At 37.6% G+C, this 19,345-nt stretch overlaps 1 protein-coding gene across 1 annotated transcript in view; it reads right to left on the reverse strand.

Annotated features, from left to right (window-relative positions):
• Positions 1-3,734: 3,734 nt before the first annotated feature.
• The window catches only part of LOC145524549 (uncharacterized), a 349,726-nt gene continuing 334,115 nt past the window's right edge, over positions 3,735-19,345 (reverse strand). Inside the window, exon 10 of the transcript XR_014067656.1 lies at positions 3,735-3,871. The gene's annotated coding sequence lies outside the window, so the exon portion shown is untranslated. The remainder of the gene's footprint in view (positions 3,872-19,345) is intronic.

Consider the following 19,345-nt stretch of genomic DNA (forward strand, 5'->3'; position numbering starts at 1 on the left):
TTTACACTTGGGGACTAGGTTAGGAAAGGGCTGGGGGGGAAGTTTTTGATGATAATAAGTTTGGGAAAATGACTGTGTTCTAGAGAGTTTTAATGGAAGAGTAAAGGAATGACATCAGGGAGCAATTTAGAATTATACCCCAAGAGGGAGCCTGGATCCAGGAAATTATTGAAAGTCGCCCTCTGATGGTAACAAATAGGAAGTCCTTAGTGAGAATAACTGGGGGACTTTGATGACTCCTGGGAATAAAAGTTTTGGGGAAAGAATAATTAGGAATCCATAACCAGATACAGAGGATCTGGGGCCTTAGGGCCAGTTTAAATATAAGCCAAGGAGAAAAGATATTGATTTGGATTTGAGAAAACCAATATAGCTAAATAGTTATCGGAAAGCTGATCAAATTAACATTTATTACATTATTACATGCATTTGGGTATTCAAATTCATAATTTGGAATGTGAGTATAGCCTCTGAGTAGTGACTAAAGCAATGTTTGAACTTTATGGAATTGGACATGCAAGGAATCTAATCTATTTCCCCAGTACCTGCCCTCTCTGCTCCTTATATGTCCAGAAATCTTTTAGTGGTTACCAATATGGTGGAGGTCAGAGCAAAGAATAGTCTTCTTTCTTTCTTACTGCATAGTCTAAGGTAACCCTTCAACGCATACAGACTCTAACTTTTACCTAGGCCTTTGCCTTCAGGTGAGAGACACTGTTTGATGGGATGCTAGATTTGGCCAACAGATAACCCTTGGGGGATCTAGAAGATTCTATGTTGGTCTATGAGCACTTTTGGTAATTCTCTTGGGAAGTTTCATGTGTGCGTGCTAAGTTGCTTCAGTCGTGTCCAACTCTTCTTGGTCCTATGGACTGTAGCCTGACAGGCTCCTCTGTCCATGAGGATTGTCCAGGCAAGAAAATTGGATTGGGTTGTTATGCCCTCCTCCAGGGGACTTTCCTGACCCAGGGACCAAACCTGCATCTCTTGGGTTTCCTGCATTAGCAGGTGGGTTCTTTACCACTAATGCCACCTGGGAAGCCAGGAAGTTTCATAACTCCATTTATTGAAAAAAAAAAAAACAACCACATAGACATACAATATGAGATTAAAACATAATCTAATGAAAACCTCAATTAATATAGAGGAAAATATCCACATATAGAAGAGAAACACATTATCCTATTCAAAAACTATTTGGTCCAGTACTTCAATTCACACAACTGAAACATTTAATAATACTACTTTATGAATATTTGGTATATTAAATATGCTTATATATCTTTTTATGACTGAATGTCATTAGTTTAACAGGTTCCATAGGAAAAAATATGAAATCTAATTACAGTAAAGGGCTTACCAGCAAATTAGACACTAAAGAAGAAAATCTCAGTAAATCTAATAACTAACAAGAGAAACTATCCAAACTGAAGCATATAGAGAGCATATGAAATACATAAGAAAAATAAACAAAGTCACATGACCGAAGCCTTCGCCTTCAGGGAAGAGACACTATTAAATGGGATGCTAGAGTTGACCAATAGATAACCCTTGGGGGATCTACCACAGTCTCAAGTGGTCTAACTTATGTGTAATTGGAGGGCCTGGGAAGTGGGGGAGGGCAAATATTTTAAGACATGACAGCCAAAAAGTTTCAAATTTGAAGAAAAATTTCAATCAATGGGTTGAAGAAGCTTGACAAACCTGAAGAAGAATAAACAAACAGAAAATGGCACTGAGACACCTTGTGCTCAAATTTCTGAAAACCTGTAATAAAGCAAAGGGGGGAAAAGGTACACAATTTTTTGGTCTGGGTTAAGGGTACATACCATTCCAACAACTTTTTTTCTTCTCTAAGTCTTAAATTCTTTTTTTTAAATTCTAAGCTGTAAATTTTTCTTCTAATTTTTTAAAGAATTTTCTAAGTTTAAAATTTTTTTTTAGGTTTTAAATTCTATCAAAATGAATAGTTACCAAAAAAACAAGATATAACAAAAATACTGGTTGCTAGTAGGAAAAGTAGTAGGGAAGAATTCAGAGGTAAGCAGTCTTCCTTTTTAACTTCATCTATTCAGGAAGATGATATATTTCTTAAATTTGTAAGTGATGAAAGGGAAGAACCTACAATTAAGAATACTCTACAAAGCAAGACTCTCATTCAGATTTGACAGAGAAATCAAAATCTTTCCAGATAAGTAAAAGAGAATTTAGCATCACCAAACTGGCTTTACAACAAATGCTAAAGGAACTTCTCTAGGCAGGAACCACAAGAGAAGGAAAAGACCTACAGAAAATAGAGCTAAAACATTTAAGAAATTGGCAGAATCATATGTATCAATTAATATCTTAAATGTAAACAGATTAAATACACCAACCAAAAGACATAGACTGGCTGGGTGGATAAAAACATGTGCATGTATGCACTTCCACTCACCACATCACTCTATTTAACCCCTCAAATTGTATGTAATTATTTTATATTGTTAGGTTAATCATGTTTCCATTATGGCTTGCAATTGTAATTACCTTCAGACCATAAAATTTTTGCACCTTGTTTTATGTCCCTGGATACATTCCAGTGTCTCCTAGTTTAGAGTCTATGAGAATTTGAATAGAATCTGTATCCTACTGTTGTGTGAAAAGTGTATAAATCTTAATTATGTTGAATTGGTTGAAGGTGCTTTTCATATCTACTATATCCTCTACTTTTTTGTATATTTATTCTATTAATTTTTGAGTTTGGTATTGAAACTCCAACTAAAAAAACTCTTAATTTAGCTACTTAAAAATATTACAATATATATAGTGAAACTGTATGTAACTTTGTTCTGTATTTTCCAAGTCTCCTGTAAATGTGTTGTAATACTTCCCTAATTTAAAAATACAAAAGAGGAAAAAAATATTTTCCATCCTTATTTATCTAAGAAAAACTTACATTCATTTCACCAAACTCAACACAACTTAAAAATGTGTTTTATTATTTTTAAGGTGCTATAATTTATTAATAATGGTCTGTTTTATTTTTTAATTGAAGTATAGTTTATCTACAATATTATATTAGTTTCAGCTACACAGGCTAATGATTCAGTAGTTTCACAGATTACATTCCATTAAAAGCTGAGAATTGCCTGGCAGTCCAGTGGTTAGGACTCAGTGCTTTCACTGCCAGGGCCCATGTTAAATCCCTAGTGAGGGAACTATGATCCTGCAAGGGAACTAAAGTCCTGTGCATGGCATTGCCAAAACCAAAAAAGTTTTTACAAGATAATGATTATTATTTCCTGTGCTATACAATATATCCTTGTAGTTTATCAATTTTATATGGAGTAGTTTGTATTTCTTAATGCCCTACCCCTAATTTGTCCCCCTCCCCTCCCCTCTCCCCTTCGATAACCATTAGTTTTCTATATTTCTGAATCTGTTTTGCATATACATTCATTTGTATTATGTTTTAGATTCCACTTATAAGTAATATCATAATATTTATCTTTCTCCCCCTATTTTACTAAGCATAATAATCTCTAAGTCCATCTATGTTGTTGCAAAGAATTTCATTCTTTTTCATAGTTAAGTATTAGTTCATTGTATGTATAAACCACACCTTCTTTATCTATTTATCTGCTGATGGGCACTCAGGTTGTTTCTGTATCTTAACTATTGTAAACATAGTGCTGCTATGAACACTAGGATGCATGTATCTTTTTGAACTAGTGTTTTCCCTTTTTTCTGTATACATACCCAGGAGTGGAACTGCTGGATCATATGGCAAATCTGATTTTAGTTTTTTGATGACCCTCCATAGTAGCTGTACCAATTTACATTCCAACCAACAGAGAAAGACGAATATCATGATATCACTTAAATGTAGAATCTAAAAAAATGATAGAAATGAACTTAGTTACAAAACAGAAATGGACTCACAGACATAGAAAACAAACTTATGATTACCAAAGGGGAAAGATAGGGGGGAGGAATAAATTAGGAGTTTTCGATTAACATATACATACTACATATACAAAATAGATAATGAACAAGTGCCTACTGTATAGCACAGGGAACTCTACTCGATATTCTGTAATTACCTACATGAGAAAAGAATCTGAAAAAGAATGGATAAACGTATAACTGAGTCACTTTGATGTATCCCTGAAACTAACATAACATTGTAAGTCAACTATGCTACTGCTACTACTAAGTCGCTTCAGTTGTGTCCGACTCTGTGAGACCCCACAGACGGCAGCCCACCAGGCTCTGCCATCCCTGGGATTCTCCAGGCAAGAATACTGGAGTGGGTTGCCATTTCCTTCTCCAGTGCATGAAAGGGAAAAGTGAAAGTGAAGTTGCTCAGTCGTGTCCGACTCTTAGCGACCCCATGGACTGTAGCCTACAAGGCTCCTCCATCCATGGGATTTTCCAGGCAAGAGTACTGGAGTGGGGTGCCATTGCCTTCTCCTAAGTCAAATATACTCCAGTATAAACTAAAAATTATAAATAAATAAATAATTGAAGTAACCGTTAAAGTAATCATTATATATAAAATCTTATACCTTATGTAGATGCAAAATATGACAAGAATATAACGTATTGGGGGAACACAAGCATACAGTTGTAAAGGCTTTTTTATATATATCAAAGATACACTAAAATATATAAAGGTACACTAAAAGATATATATTGCAAACATATAGCAAACAATAAAAACAAAGAAATGCAGCTAATAAACTTCTAGAGCAAGGGTCCCCAACCTCCAGGATCTAATGGCTGATGATCTGAGGTGGAACTTAATTAATAATAACAGAAGTAAAGTGCACAATAAATGTAATGTGCTTGAATCATCCGGAAACCATACCTCCCCTAACCCCTCAATCCATTGAAAAATTGTCTTCCACAAAACCAGTCCCTTTTGCCGCTGTTCTAGTGGATATTAAAAACATTCTAAAATTACTTAATCTAGGAATTCCCTGGCAGTCCAGGGCCCAGGATCAATCCCTGGTCAGGGAACTAAGATCCCACAAGCTGCACGACGTGGCCAAAATAAAACAAAACTACACTAAAATTACATTCTACAAGAAGGTGGAAAAAAGAAAGATGTACAAAAAATAGTGGTAACAAATAGAGAACAAACAAGATTCTTTTAAAGACAACTATATAAATTAAATATTTAAATAACCTAACAGACCAACTGAAAGACAGATGTTAAACTGGATTAAAAAGCAAGAACCAATTATGTGCTATCTCTCACATACTTATTTTATAAAGATACAGATTGGTTAAACAGAAAAGTTTAAATATAACATAGTCATACCAATCACTTCATATCAGATTAAGTAGATTTCAAAAGGAGAAATATTACCAAGGATAAGGAGGAATATCTCATAAACTGGTCAGTTACAAAGATATAAAAATCCTACTAATATATGCAAAATAAGGTTAAACGTGCAGAGAGAGAAAATCTAATTGAAGTATAAGGAGAACAAAATAACTCAATTACATCATCTTCATAATTATACAGATAATGACACAGAACTTGTGAGGGACACAAGCAAGCAACAACACCCATATAATAATTATGGAATAATATGCAAAGCAGCAAAAAAATCTCAACTGCCCACAGGACATTGATCAAGATCATATTCTGGGTCACAAAATAAGTCTCAATTTTTAAAGGATGAAAAAAATGAGTATGTCTCCTAACCATTTTGAAATTAAATGAGAAATCAATAGAAAGACACAAAGTCACCAAACAGTAGGAAATAACAATGTACTTCTAAAGGATTCATTGATCATAAAGGAAATAAAAGGGTATTTTTAAATGTTTTGAAATAAATTAAAATGCATTCATTAAGACTTCTGAGATGCAGGTAAGGCAGTTCTTAGAGGAATATTTGTATTATTAGGTGATTATATTAGAATAGAAGAAAGATTCCAAAACAATGATATAAACTTCAACCCTAAAAAACTAAAATATGCAGAGCAAACTAAACACTAAGTGAACAGAAGGAAATAAATTAAATGGAAGCAACAACCAACAAAATAAAAACAAGAATCAATGAAACCAAAAACCATTTCTTTGAAAAGATCAGTAGATACAACTATTTTAACAGTAATAAAAAAGCAGATAACCACAGGAGATGCTATAGCTTCTAGGCCTAATCCAGCCTACTCTTTACCAAAAATCTTACTGGAGCACAGCATGGCCACTTTCATGTCTACATTGCAACTAATGATTTGATTTACATTCCAAATACAATTAGCAGAATGTCAAAATCATATGCAGCGATCTTATAAGGCACACATATTGACAAAGGAACATGCGTTTCAGATATTGCTGGTACTGAGAAACCAAGTTTTACATCAAATCAACTGCTTTACAATTATATTAATTCCTTCTAATCAGAAGGCAATTTTAAAGTATTTTTCTTCTTAAACTGATGATTAGTTAATGATAGATAGGTGTTTTAGTTATGTTTTAGACCTGATTGGGAGATTTTTATTGACATATAATCCATTATAATATTTCCACTTAAAATGATAGGAAATACACTCCTGCTTAACATTTTTATACAGAACATCTGGTTTTCAGGAAAGAATTATTCACTTAAGTAGGAGATGTCTGAAAACAAATTTATAATCTTCAAATGAATGGAAGGGAATAAAGCAAAACTGATGCAATATAAATCAGGAAAAGAAAAAGAATAAGAGCAAAGACAAATATGGTAAATTGGAAAAACACAAAAAATGTTGACAGAATTCGCAAAAGAAGAGGTACATGTACATGTGTAATTAAATCACTTCGCCATACACCTGAAACTATCACAACATTGTTCATCAACTACACTCCAAAATAAAATCAAAAGTTAAAAAAAATGGGTTAATAGAAATAAGTCTAAATAAATCAATAATCATAATAAACAAAGTGGATTAAGGTTACTTGTGAGATGGACATTTTCAGATTGGATTTTAAAAATCCAGTCATGTACTGTTTACCTAGACACATATAAAATATAGCAACACAGAATGGCTGTAAACAATGGAATGTAGTGTGTGGACAGAATATTCTGTTCACAGTCTTTTTAGGTCTCCTCCACCTCTATCTACTTTGTCCCCTATGCCATCATATCTCTATGTCACAGGTGGTGTCCAAGAGTCTCCCCTGGAACAGAACCAATAACGGTAGCTTAGTGACCAATAACAGTAGCCCTGGTGAATAGCTCAGTTGGTAAATAATCCACCTGCAATGCAGGAGAACCCAGGTTCAATTCCTGGGTTGGGAAGATCCACTGGGGAAGGGATAGGCTACCCGCTCCAGTATTCTTGGGCTTCCCTTGTGGCTCAGCTGGTAAAGAATCCACCTGCAATGCAGGAGACCTGGGTTTGATCCCTGGGTTGGTAAGATCCCCTGGAAAAGGGAAAGGCTACGCACTCCAGTATTCTGGCCTAGGAGTCGGACACGACTGAGCGACTTTCACTGGTGAATTTAGGCAGGTATTGTGTGATTCTGGCTAGGATTAAAAAAAATACTGGAAACTGTTTGATTTCATCTGGCAGGGCCAGCAGTTCACTTTTACCATCTTGCTATAAGTGTGTCAGACATGTATCTATGATGCTGGGACTGGATTCTACAAATTTCATTTTCCAGATTCCCTTGCAAGCTAGGGGGCGCTGTCAACTGGAGACGCTTTCAGAAACTGGAAAGTGGAGGAAGGAAGGAGTCTTTTCTAGTTTTCAGTTTGAGTCTACATACGCTTTAAGTCTAGCCTCCAGCTTCTTCAAGAATTTCCAGTAAACCCATGGCTGAATCATGTCAATGTATGGCAAAAACTATTACAATATTGTAAAGTAATTAGCCCCCAACTAAAATAAATAAATTTATAAAAAAAATAATAATAATTGCAATAAAAAAAAAAAAAAAAGAATTTCCAGTAATAACCTTACCATGCCCAATTAAGATACCAGTAACAGCCAAGTCCACCATACTCTTTTATCCATTTGGCCATATCCCATTAAGTGATCTGGGCTGTACTCCCTTAGCAGTCTACACACTGCAGTAGTAAATTGTTCTCTTCCCTAGGTTCTGGTAACATCATATCTTCCATTCTGTTACCCAGCGCTAGGAATTGTAGCTTCTTCCTACAGATATTAATCTCTGAGTTACCCCAACTTCTCTTTTACATGTTTGGTGTTCCAACAACTGTGTAATCAGTTCCCTTTATTAAACACCCCTCATTTGAAATATTAAAGATAGTTTCCACTGTTTTGACTGGACCCTAACTGATGTAATAACATCGATCTTCTTATCATCCCAAAGAAAATCATGCTTGTCCAGAAAGTATTCTAAAAGCCTTAGTAAAACACATGTATGCCAGGAAGTGGGGAAATATGAGGGCTTTAAACTTGCCTTACACTAAGAAAAAGGCACAATGCTTGGAGGCAAAAAAATAACACATCTGGATTGACAAAACAGATGACTCTTGAAAAACTGCCAAATTTGAGTGGAGCAAGAAAAGTTTCTTCAGCTGAGAGGCAGACAAGCAGTTCTGCAGACAAGCAGTTCTGTCACTTGGCTCTTATGATTCATTAGCTCTCAGGACACTAAAAGGTTAGGATGATGAAAGGTGCCTGTGTGACGTGTTGGTAATAAGATCACATTAGTGACTCCTAGGGCTTTGGAAAAAAAAAAAAAAGCAGTGTCCTTGTGGACATGTCCAAGTAACTATTCTCCTTATGAACCCAAGTTATCGTTTCTTTGGGCTATGTATCCAAAATAAAAACACTGTGTCATATGATACACATATCTATCTAATAATATAGTTTATCTAAGAAAGGCTAGATTGCTCTCCACAACGGCTTCCAGTCTATTTTTCCACCTGTAGTCCTGGAGGTTCTTATATTATCCCATCTTACTGCAGACATTTTTTCCTGCTATGCTCAGAAACTCATGGATCCCTTTTTCTTTTTTATGATATTTATTAATATTTATTTGGCTGCATCAGGTCTTAGTTGCAACAAAGATCGAGTGCTACAACTAAGACATCAGATCTTCCTTGCATTATGTGGAATCTTTTTGTTGGGATGCATGGACTCTCTGATTGTGGCTCACAGGCTTTATTGCTCTGAGGCATGTGGAATCTTCCTGGTCCAGGGACCAAACCTGCATCTCCTACATTCCAAGGCAGATTGTTAACCACTAGACCATTAGGGAAGCCCCTCATGGATCCCTTTTTCTACCTCTGTTGGCTCATCTCCCTATGTGATTTGCTTCTGGCCAGTCATAAAATCTTTAGAGGATTACCCTTGGGCTGTTGGAGCCACTTACTCCAGAGAATAGGAAGTTCCTGGCAGTTTGGGTCACCCCAGGGTATCCTGTAGGCAATGGGTAACTGTAGTATTAAGTATTAAAGCCCAGCTCCTTTGCCATAAAATGGCTCAGATTGAGGGTGTAATTTCCTCTCCAGAACTCCCCCACAGGATTGGGTTGAGGCTAGGACTCTGTCCAAAACACATCATTTTTCAGTTTCTTCTGTTTTTCTGTCCTGCATCCCTTATTCCCTCACCAGTTTATCCTGTGATGACTTCTTTAGTAAATCACCAGCAAGTAAATCCATATCTCAAGGTTGGCTTTTGAAAAACATAATCTAAGATGTATCTCCCTCCTCTCCACACATATGTTTAGTACTATTCAACTTTCTAATTTTTTCCTAATAGATGTAAAGTAATATCTTATTGTTGTTTGAATTTGCAGTTCTCTGATTATTTGTTAGTGTGAACATTTCTTCATATCTTTATCAATTTTTGGTTTCTTCTGCCCATTGTTTTATTGAGATTGCTGTTTTTTATTTTCTTTGTCTACACCGGATCTTAGTTGTGGCATGTGGGATCTTTGATCTTTGTTGCAGCATGTGGGATCTAGTTCCCTCAACAGGGATCAAACCTGGGCCCCCTACACCGGAAGCTCAGTCTTAGCCACTGGACCACCAGGGAAGTCCCTGGATTGCTGTCTTTTTCTTGTTCATTTACAAGATTTTTTTGGTGTATTCTATATTTCAATCCATTGTCAGTTTTAATGAGTACAAGTAATCTGCCTTAATTCTATTATTTGTCTATTAATTTTTCCCCTGGATAGAAAGCTTTTATTTTTTTAGTACTTCCACCAAGACTTTTATTAACCATTTTAAAGTGAACAGTTCAGTGACATGTTCATTCACAATGTTGTGCAACCACCACTTCTGTTTAGTTCTGAAGCATCACTCCAAAGTAAAACCCTGCATTAAGCAGTTTCCCCTCATCCTGCCTCCAATCTGTTCAGTCTCTATGAATGTTTCTATTCTTGATAGGTCATGTAAATGGAACCATACAATATGTGGTTTTGTGTCTGATTTCTTTTGCTTAGCATAATGTTTTGGAGGGTCATAAATATTACAGCATGTATTATTACTTCATTTTTTTAAATGGCTGAATAATATTCCATTGTATGGATAGACCACACTGTGTTATCCATCCTTCCATTGATAGACATTTGTGCTGTTTCTACCTTTTGGCCATTAAGAAGAGGTCTACTATGAACATTCATATCCATGTAGTTGTCTGAGCACTTGTTTTTAATTTTTTGGAGTATATAGCTAGGAGTAGAACTGTGGGGGCATATGGCAATTCTGTGTTTAACTTTTTGAAGAACCCACTAAACTATTTTCCATGATGACTGAACCATTTTAATCCCCAACAGCAATGTACCAGGGTTTCAATTTCTTCACTTCTTTGCTTGTTATTTTCCACTTTTTAACATTGCAGCCTTTCTAGTGGATGTGAAGTGGTACCTCATCATAGTTTTGGAAAACTTCTATTTTGATGTAATCAACATTTTTGCATCATGGTTTGAGTTTTCTAAATTTTGTTTAAAAGTCTGTCCCTGCTGTTAGGACATAAATGTATTCACTGAATTTTTCTTCTAGGATTCTCCCCATGCTCCCCCTCACACATTTGTCTTTAACCCATCTAGAATCTCCCTTTGTATTTCATGTAAGTATCCAGCTTTTATTTTTCAACATAGTGATGATGTTAAGGAATAATTCAGTTTATATTGTTCCAAAAAGTGAGCCAGTTTCCTCAAAATCACCTACAAATCAAGCAAGCAAGCAAGCAAGCAATCTTCATTTCTCAATGAGTCTTTTGTGCCTTCTTTACTATATACTTGATTCTGACAAGTATTTGTTTCTAAGTTCTCTATTCTATTTCACATGTCCAAAACTGAGCTCCTAAAATCCATCCAGAGCAAAATACACCAAACTTGGACTTCTTGTAACCTCTATCTCAGTAAATAGCAATTGCTTTTTTTCCCAGTAACCTAAAAACCCTGGAGTCAATCTCCTCCTTTTCTCTTACATGCATATCCAATCCTTCAGCAAATCCTGTTACCTTTACCATCCACTATGCCTACTACCATCATGGTCTAAGCCATCATTGTCCCTTGACTGCATTATTGCAATATCCTCCTATCCTAACTGGCCTCCTTTTCTTAGCCTGGATCCACCTCTCCACATCAATCTATCTCAACATAGCAGCCAGAATGATGATGTAAGCACATGTCAGATCACACTGCTCCTCTGTTCAAAATCCTCCAATAGTTTCCCATCTCACTTGGGGTAAAAGCCAAGTTTCTGTCAATGTTCTACAAAGCCTTACTGACCTGGTATGGTCTCCACCCTGCCTCCCCTGCTTCACCTCTTTGATATTATCTCTTAACACTATATCCCTCTTGCTCAAGTCTACCTCACCTAGTAGACTTCTCTCCGTTTCTCAGATATGCTGCATATTACTCACATCTCAGAGCCCTTCCACTTGCTATTCCCTATGTATGGTCTGCTTTTCAAGATATCTACAGATTTGAATTCCTGACCTCCTTCAGATTTTCCCTGAAGCCCTCTCTATCATCTTATTTAAGATTGTGATAATCCTCCCCAGCCATTATTCTGTATATCCCTTCCCTGCTTTATTTTCTCATTATTACTTGTGTATATCTTATATACTACATATATTTATGTACGTACTTTATGAGCTCCATGAGGTTAAGAGCTTTTTTGACTATTCTATTCCCAACATCTGGAATAACGCTTGGGGCATAGTAGGTGAACTTGATAATAATTTTTGAACTGATGTGTGCTGGATATCTCCTGTGTGCCTTTCTAGATCCACTCTTCACTCTTTTCCACCTCTCTGCCTAGTTCTTATTCTCTGACCTAGGAGGCTGACCTGTTTGGTCTGCATCCTTTGACTTCTGGCTTCTGGTTAGGTTTGGTAAATAGGAACCCTAGCAGGAGTTGAAAGGGAAGGTCATTTAAATCAAATGGTATGGTTCCTTGACTCTCTGCCTACTGGATTATCACAAGTAAATGTCCCAGCTTTGTTCAGGTAGACCCCCTGTATGACTTTATCCTTCTGAGTTCTCCTTTTTCCCTTAGCCTTTGGGTCTAGGTGTGGTAATGGCATAGGGTACTATGCTATTCTTTGTGCTACATGCTGCCTAAGCATTTGTAAATAACCCTCATTACCGCCTTGAAATGCCTTAATTTGCATGTACCCTTTGTTCCTACTGGGACCCTGAGCGATAGAGAATGAATGAAAGAACAGCTCAGAATGAACCCAGAGTGTTCAGTTCAGTCGCTCAGTCCTGTCCGACTCTGCGACCCCATGGACTGCAGCACACCAGCCTTCCCTGTCCATCACCAACTCCTGGAGCTTGCTCAAACAAATGTCCATTGAGTCAGTGATGCCATCCAACCATCTCATCCTCTGTCATCCCCTTCTCCTCCCACCTTCATCTTTCCCAGCATCAGGGTCTTTTCCAATGAGTCAGTTCTTTGCATCAGGTGGCCAAAGTATTGGAGCATCAGCATCAGTCTTTCCAATGAATATCCAGGACTGATTTCCTTTAGGATGGACTGGTTGGATTTCCTTGCAGTCCAAGGGACTCTCAAGGGTCTTCTCCAACACCACAGTTCAAAAGCATCGATTCTTTGGTGCTCAGCTCTCTTTATAGTACAACTCTCACATCCATACATGACTACTGGAAAAACCACAGCTTTGACTAGATGGACCTTTGTCGGCAAAGTAATGTCTCTGCTTTTTAATATGCTGTGTAGGTTGCTCATAACTTTTCTTCCAAGGCGTGTCTTTTATTTATTTTTTTAAACAAATTTATTTATTTTAGTTGGGGGCTAATTACTTTACAATATTGTAGTAGTCCAAGGCATGTCTTTTAATTTCATGGCTGCAGTCACCATCTGCAGTGATTTTGGAGCCCCCAAAACTAAAGTCTGACACTGTTTCCATTGTTTCCCTATCTATTTGCCATAAGTGATGGAACCAGATGCCATGGTCTTAGTTTTCTGAATGTTGAGTTTTAAGCCAACTTTTTCACTCTCCTCTTTCAGTTTCATCAAGAGGTTCTTTAGTTTTTCTTTGCTTTCTGCCATAAGTGTGGTGTCATCTGCATATCTGAGGTTAATGATATTTATCTCAGCAGTCTTGATTCCAGCTTGTGCTTCATCCAGTCCAGCATTTCTCATGATGTACTCTGCATATAAGTTAAATAAGCAGGGTGACAATATACAGCCTTGATGTACTCCTTTCCCAATTTGGAATCAGTCTGTTGTTCCATGCCCAGTTCTAACTGTTGCTTCTTGACCTGCATACAGATTTATCTGAAGGCAGGTCAGGTGGTCTGGAATTCTCACCCCTTTAAGAATTTTCCACAGTTTGTTGTGATCCACACAGTCAAAGGCTTTGGCATAGTCAACAAAAGACTTACTGCAGAGAAGCCTGAATTATCAGATAGATAAAATGATATCCTGTAGGTATCAATCAGTTTCTTTCCAGCTCATGAAAAGAGTGAAATAGTGGCAGAGTTCAAGTTTTTACATAGACTCGATAACTTGATTACTTTTTTCTTTTCAGGTTATCAACCTGTGAACAGTAATGATCCCTGAAACTTCACACCCAGTCAGGGGAGTGATGGTGAATGAGTTACACCGAATTCCTTCAGTCATGGAAGGGACTTCTTTTTCCCTGTTTTGAAATAATTACTTATTTCAGATAGGAATTTGTTTTCCATGCCTGCCCTTTCTCTCCCGTTAGCATCATTTTTGGACTTAGTGTTGATTTGCTAACACAATATTTTGTATCACTTTGTTTTGGACCAAGAAATTCACTCTTTCATAAAAGTAATAGAACAAAAGGTTGATTATGCCCCTGGGATCTCCTGGTTTTACCATCATCATAAGTCACTGGGTGGAAAGGCTTTTGGAGATTCATTTTTGGTGTCAGCAGGGAGAACTTATACAACTGGGTGCACTTATAATATTGGGATGCTTGTCAGGGCATATGTTCAGAACCAGGACTATATATGGGGCTGTTTCTCCCAAACTCAGAATACATGGATCAGGCTAAATGTTGGAGTAGGATTCTCATATCACTTACAAGGTTTTTATTTCCCGTCTCCACTGCTTTGGGCTTTGCTTGCTTAAAGCTCCTAATACCAAAGGTCTCAGAATGGTCCCATTGAATTAGAAACTGAGGCTACCTCTTGACCATCTGAGGCTCTTCATTTCACTGGGAAAATAGATTAAAAGGAAGGTTATGATGTTGGTTACTATGCATTTGATCATTGTTAAGATTGCTGCTGTAATAAGAGGGCAAATATGAATGAGGAGTATGGTAGAATCTAGGGGTCTTAGGAGAGGGAGGATGTAGTGTCTGAATGTTTAATGGAGCTGTCTTAAAGGAAAACCTCAACTGTTGAGTATAGAATTAATTTTCCTCCTAGCAGGTGTTATAACCACTTTTCAGAAACTTCCTTTCCTATTGATTCCTGGCTATTCATTTTTAGAACAGTCATTTCCAGTTCTTATGACTCCTTGCTGTTCATTTCACAGCTTCAACCTTCTATGTGATTTTAAGGTCTCCTCTAAACCCCTTATTCACCCTAGTTTCTAATGGCTTAGATTGGAGGGAGGTGTGACTCTCACCTCTCTCTCCCTGACACATGTCCTTCTGATGATGGAGTGGGGAGGAAGGATAACAAAGGTGGGTTGCCCAAAAAGAAGTTGTTTATGTCTCTCTTTGGCTGACTGTCTATGTACAGTATGGACAAGGCTGTAGTTTCAACAGGCTACACTGAGAGAAGATTCGTTCTCAAGCTCTCCCCTTGGCTACCTTCCAACTGGAGTCCTTCCATCACATTCGTTTTATACGTGTGCATCTTTGTCCCACTGAAAACTGTAGCATCCAATCTCATTCACCGTCTACAGCTAACTGTTGGGCCCACAGGCATTCGGGGGATTCAGGTGCTGTTCTTTCTACGAATTGAGAACTTGGTGAGGGAGGAGTCCTGCATTTCTCTTTTCCTTGTTAACCCTTTTATACCACCTCTCCTCCATTTTTCCCTTCTGATCTCAAAAAATAGGGCTGGGCCCTTGCCAGTCCTTTGGCTAAGAAGACATTCACCTGTACTACCAACTGCCAGCCTCCCTTACAGGACACTGGTAGGTATCCTCAGGAAAATCACTCTGCAAGGAATTACTATGTTTATATCATCTTTTTCTTTTTTGGTCAAGAGACAGTCTCCTAAATTAGTTGAAATTTCCGTTGGTTTATAAGGAAAACAAAGTAATTTCTTTTCTAAATCAAGGTCAAGCCTGGGACCAGATAGGAAGGTGCTGCTCCTTGATAAGCCTAAGTTGGACACTCTTGGCTCCTGTCAACTGACATCCAGCTCAGTGCTGTTCTGACATTCTGGGCTTTAACTCTGTTACTAAGTTTCCTGATGTTTGATTTTTAGAAGGCTGGACCATCTGATATCCTCAACTGTATACCTCAGGGGAATAGGCTCAAGTCTAGAAAACAACCCAGGAAGGCATTTTAGCATCTGGCGCTGTTTTATGCCAATTCTCAAGGTGATGTGCTATGCTGGGAAAAAAAAAATATTTCACCAAGTCCCCACATATTATCCTGCTTAAATAAGCACCTGAAAGGAAACAGAAGGTAATTTCTCTTTTTTCCTGGAGTGGTTCCACTGCTGGGGAGGTTGTTTATGTCCTGGCAGAAATGACTGATTTCTCTGTCTTCTATACTAAACATTTAAACTGGACACCTGGAACTGACTTCTCCACAATGATATGTTTCACCCTAAATGAGATGGAATGCCAGCAACCAGATTGTTGGAACTGAAGCATCATTTGCCTGACTGTCCATGATCTAGCTCAAAGGTGACTTTCTCAGGTCCCTCTCTGAGCCCTCTAATATTTCTTGGGTTTACTGATTTAGAGTCTCAGCCCCACAAGTAGGATCATGCCTGGGTATTTGTCACACAGGACCCTTCACAGCCTGTTCCCAGAGTATTTACAAATGTCTGAGGGTGTTCAGTTACTGGATAAGTCTGTTCTGATCTGATGGAAATTCCTTGATAAGGGTTCTGCTACCATTGTTATGCTTTTATTTAATTTTGAGGATTTCCCATTATATTTGGGGATACTGATGGTTTAGAGGTTATTGGCATAACTTGCCTCTGTTAGATTTTACATTTGATTACTATCAAATAAGCAGGAAAAAAATGTGTATGTAAACTATGTATACATTATATGCACACACACACAGAAAGAGAGATGAATGAAGCAAATGTGGTTAAAGGTTAACATTTGGATGATCACTGTGAAGGGTATATGGCAATTTTGTGTATTGTTACTGCAACTTCTTTGTCTAAAATTATGTCATTGTAAAATGTATACACAGCTGATTCACTTCATTGTACAGCAGAAACTAACACAACTTGTAAAACAACCACACCTCAATTAAAAATAAAACATAAAAGAGTTAAAAAATTTGCAAACATATATGTAAGGTATGATTAAGAAACTTAAGAAACATATCCGATAATGTTAGCAGTGGTTACTGCTAAAATGTGGGATTACAAGCAAGTTTTCTCTTTTCAGTTTATCTATGTTCCTAAATGTTCTACAATGGAAATGTATTGCTCTTGCTCTGTAATAAGGGCAAAAGAGCATTAAAATCATAAACTTGTAAAAGGAAATGCTTTTCAAAGTTGATCTCACTGGCCACGCTAATCACATGATAGTTACTGCCCCTTTTCGAGGAATGTAGCATAGACATAGAGTTCCATAATGTGTAGTTGAGATCTCCCGTGTTGACTGGATAGATATTTTGTTCTATCATCTAAACAAGTTAAAAAGAAAAAAGAATCACTGACCTTCCTCTATCTTCTGATATCCCTCCTTATCCACTCTACCTTTCTCTGCTCTTCTTCATCCTCAGATGTCTGACCCAGTCAAAATACTCTCTTGTTCTCTGGCTTCCAGTTGGGTTTGGCCAAGTTTGAGAAAGTAGGAAGAGATTCCATGGGAGGGAGGAAAGTGAGATCTGGATAATTTTTCTTGGTGCCCTCCTGGCAGGCTTGCTACAGGCTGGCTTCACCCCTTAACAGAAAAACATTGCACCTGTCAGGTAACCTTCTCTACACAACTCTGTCTCTCTCTTACTTCAGGTCTGGTGATCTGCTGCTAAGCCCCACCTGTGGCTCCTTCAAGAGTGGTGGTGGTTTAGTCGCTAAGTCGTGTCCGACTCTTGCGATCCCATGGACTGTAGCCCGCCAGACTCTTCTGTCCATGGGATTCTCCAGGCAAAAATACTGGAGTGGGTTGCCATTTCCTTTTCCAGCCTTCAAGAGCAAGGAATGGTAATTTTTGTACCTCAGGTAACTAGTTGCAGGATACTTGGTTCACCTCTATAACAACTTTGAAGATAGCAACTTTAATAAATGTGCTTCTATGACCAAACCGAATGTGCCACATGTTTCTTACTGGGACCCCAAAAGACATGGCAATATCTGGTGCCTTGTGGCTTTAAAGGAAAATTCATCAACTATGCTTGATAGCCTTCAGTAGAGGTCATTTTCCTACCACTCTTCTCTTTGATTCTCTCATATAGCCTCTTGAAAGATTGGCCACAGACGACTCATAGAATTGTTGCATGAGTCTTTAGCTTGACTCAGATATAACATCTACCACAATTATTTGTTGCCGTTGATGCAGCCCATGCTTTTCTTTAGATCTCTATCCACTCCAACCAGCAGCATCCCCTTCACTTGTGATGTTCAGTGACACATGCTCGGCATATTTAACTATGGTTCCAATAATTCTCTTGACTTGTATTACTCTGTGGTGTGGCAAGACCATTTTCTTAGTGTTCACTTCTCCCTATGAATTTTTTGACAGGATTTCATCAATGCTAGAGTCCGTTTAGATATATATGCACATATCCAAGCTCCAAAGCCATCTTAAAGAAAAATAAATGCAAGAAGGCACAATGATTGTCTGAGAAACAGCTGAGAAAGAAGAGAAGCAAAAAGCAAAGGAGAAAGGGAAAGATATACCCAACTGAATGCAGAGTTCCAAAGAATAGCAAAGAGAGATAAGAAAGCCTTCTTAAATGAACAATGCAAAGAAATAGAGGAAAACAATAGAATGGGAAAGACTAGAGATCTTTTCAAAATAATTAGAGATAACAAGGGAATAGTATTTCATGCAAAGATGGGCACAATAAAGGACAGAAACAGTATGGACATAACAGAAGCCGAAGAGATTAAGAGAAGTTGGCAAGAATATACAGAAGAATTATACAAAAAAGGTTTTAATGACCTGGATAACCATGATGGTGTGGTCACGCATGCAGAGTGGGATTTCTTGGAGAGAAGCGAAAAGCAAAGGAGAAAAGGAAAGATATTCCCATTTGACTACAGAGTTTCAAAGAATAGCAAGGAGAGATAAGAAAGCCTTCCTCAGCGATCAATGCAAAGAAATAGAGGAAAACAACAGAATGGGAAAGACTGAGATCTTCTCAAGAAAATTACAGATACCAAGGGAATATTTCATGCAAAGATGGGCTTGATAAAGGACAGAAATGGTATGGACCTAACAGAAGCAGAAGATATTAAGAAGAGGTGGCAAGAATATACAGAAGAACTGTACAAAAAAGATCTTCACGACCCAGATAATCATGATGGTGTGATCACTCACCTAGAGCCAGACATCCTGGAATGTGAAGTCAAGTGGGCCTTAGACAGCATCACTACAAACAAAGCTAGTGGAGGTGATGGAATTCCAGTTGAGCTATTTCAAATCCTGAAAGATGATGCTGTGAAGTGCTGTACTCGATATGCCAGCAAATTTGGAAAACTCAGCAGTGGCCACAGGACTGGAAAAGGTCAGCTTTTAAATAAAAATCAATCCCAAAGAAAGGCAATGCCAATGAATGCTCAAACTACCACACAATTGCACTC

This window comes from Giraffa tippelskirchi, chromosome 10 (genome assembly GCF_054371585.1).
Source record: "Giraffa tippelskirchi isolate mGirTip1 chromosome 10, T2T-mGirTip1v1.2.pri, whole genome shotgun sequence".
NCBI lineage: Eukaryota > Metazoa > Chordata > Mammalia > Artiodactyla > Giraffidae > Giraffa > Giraffa tippelskirchi.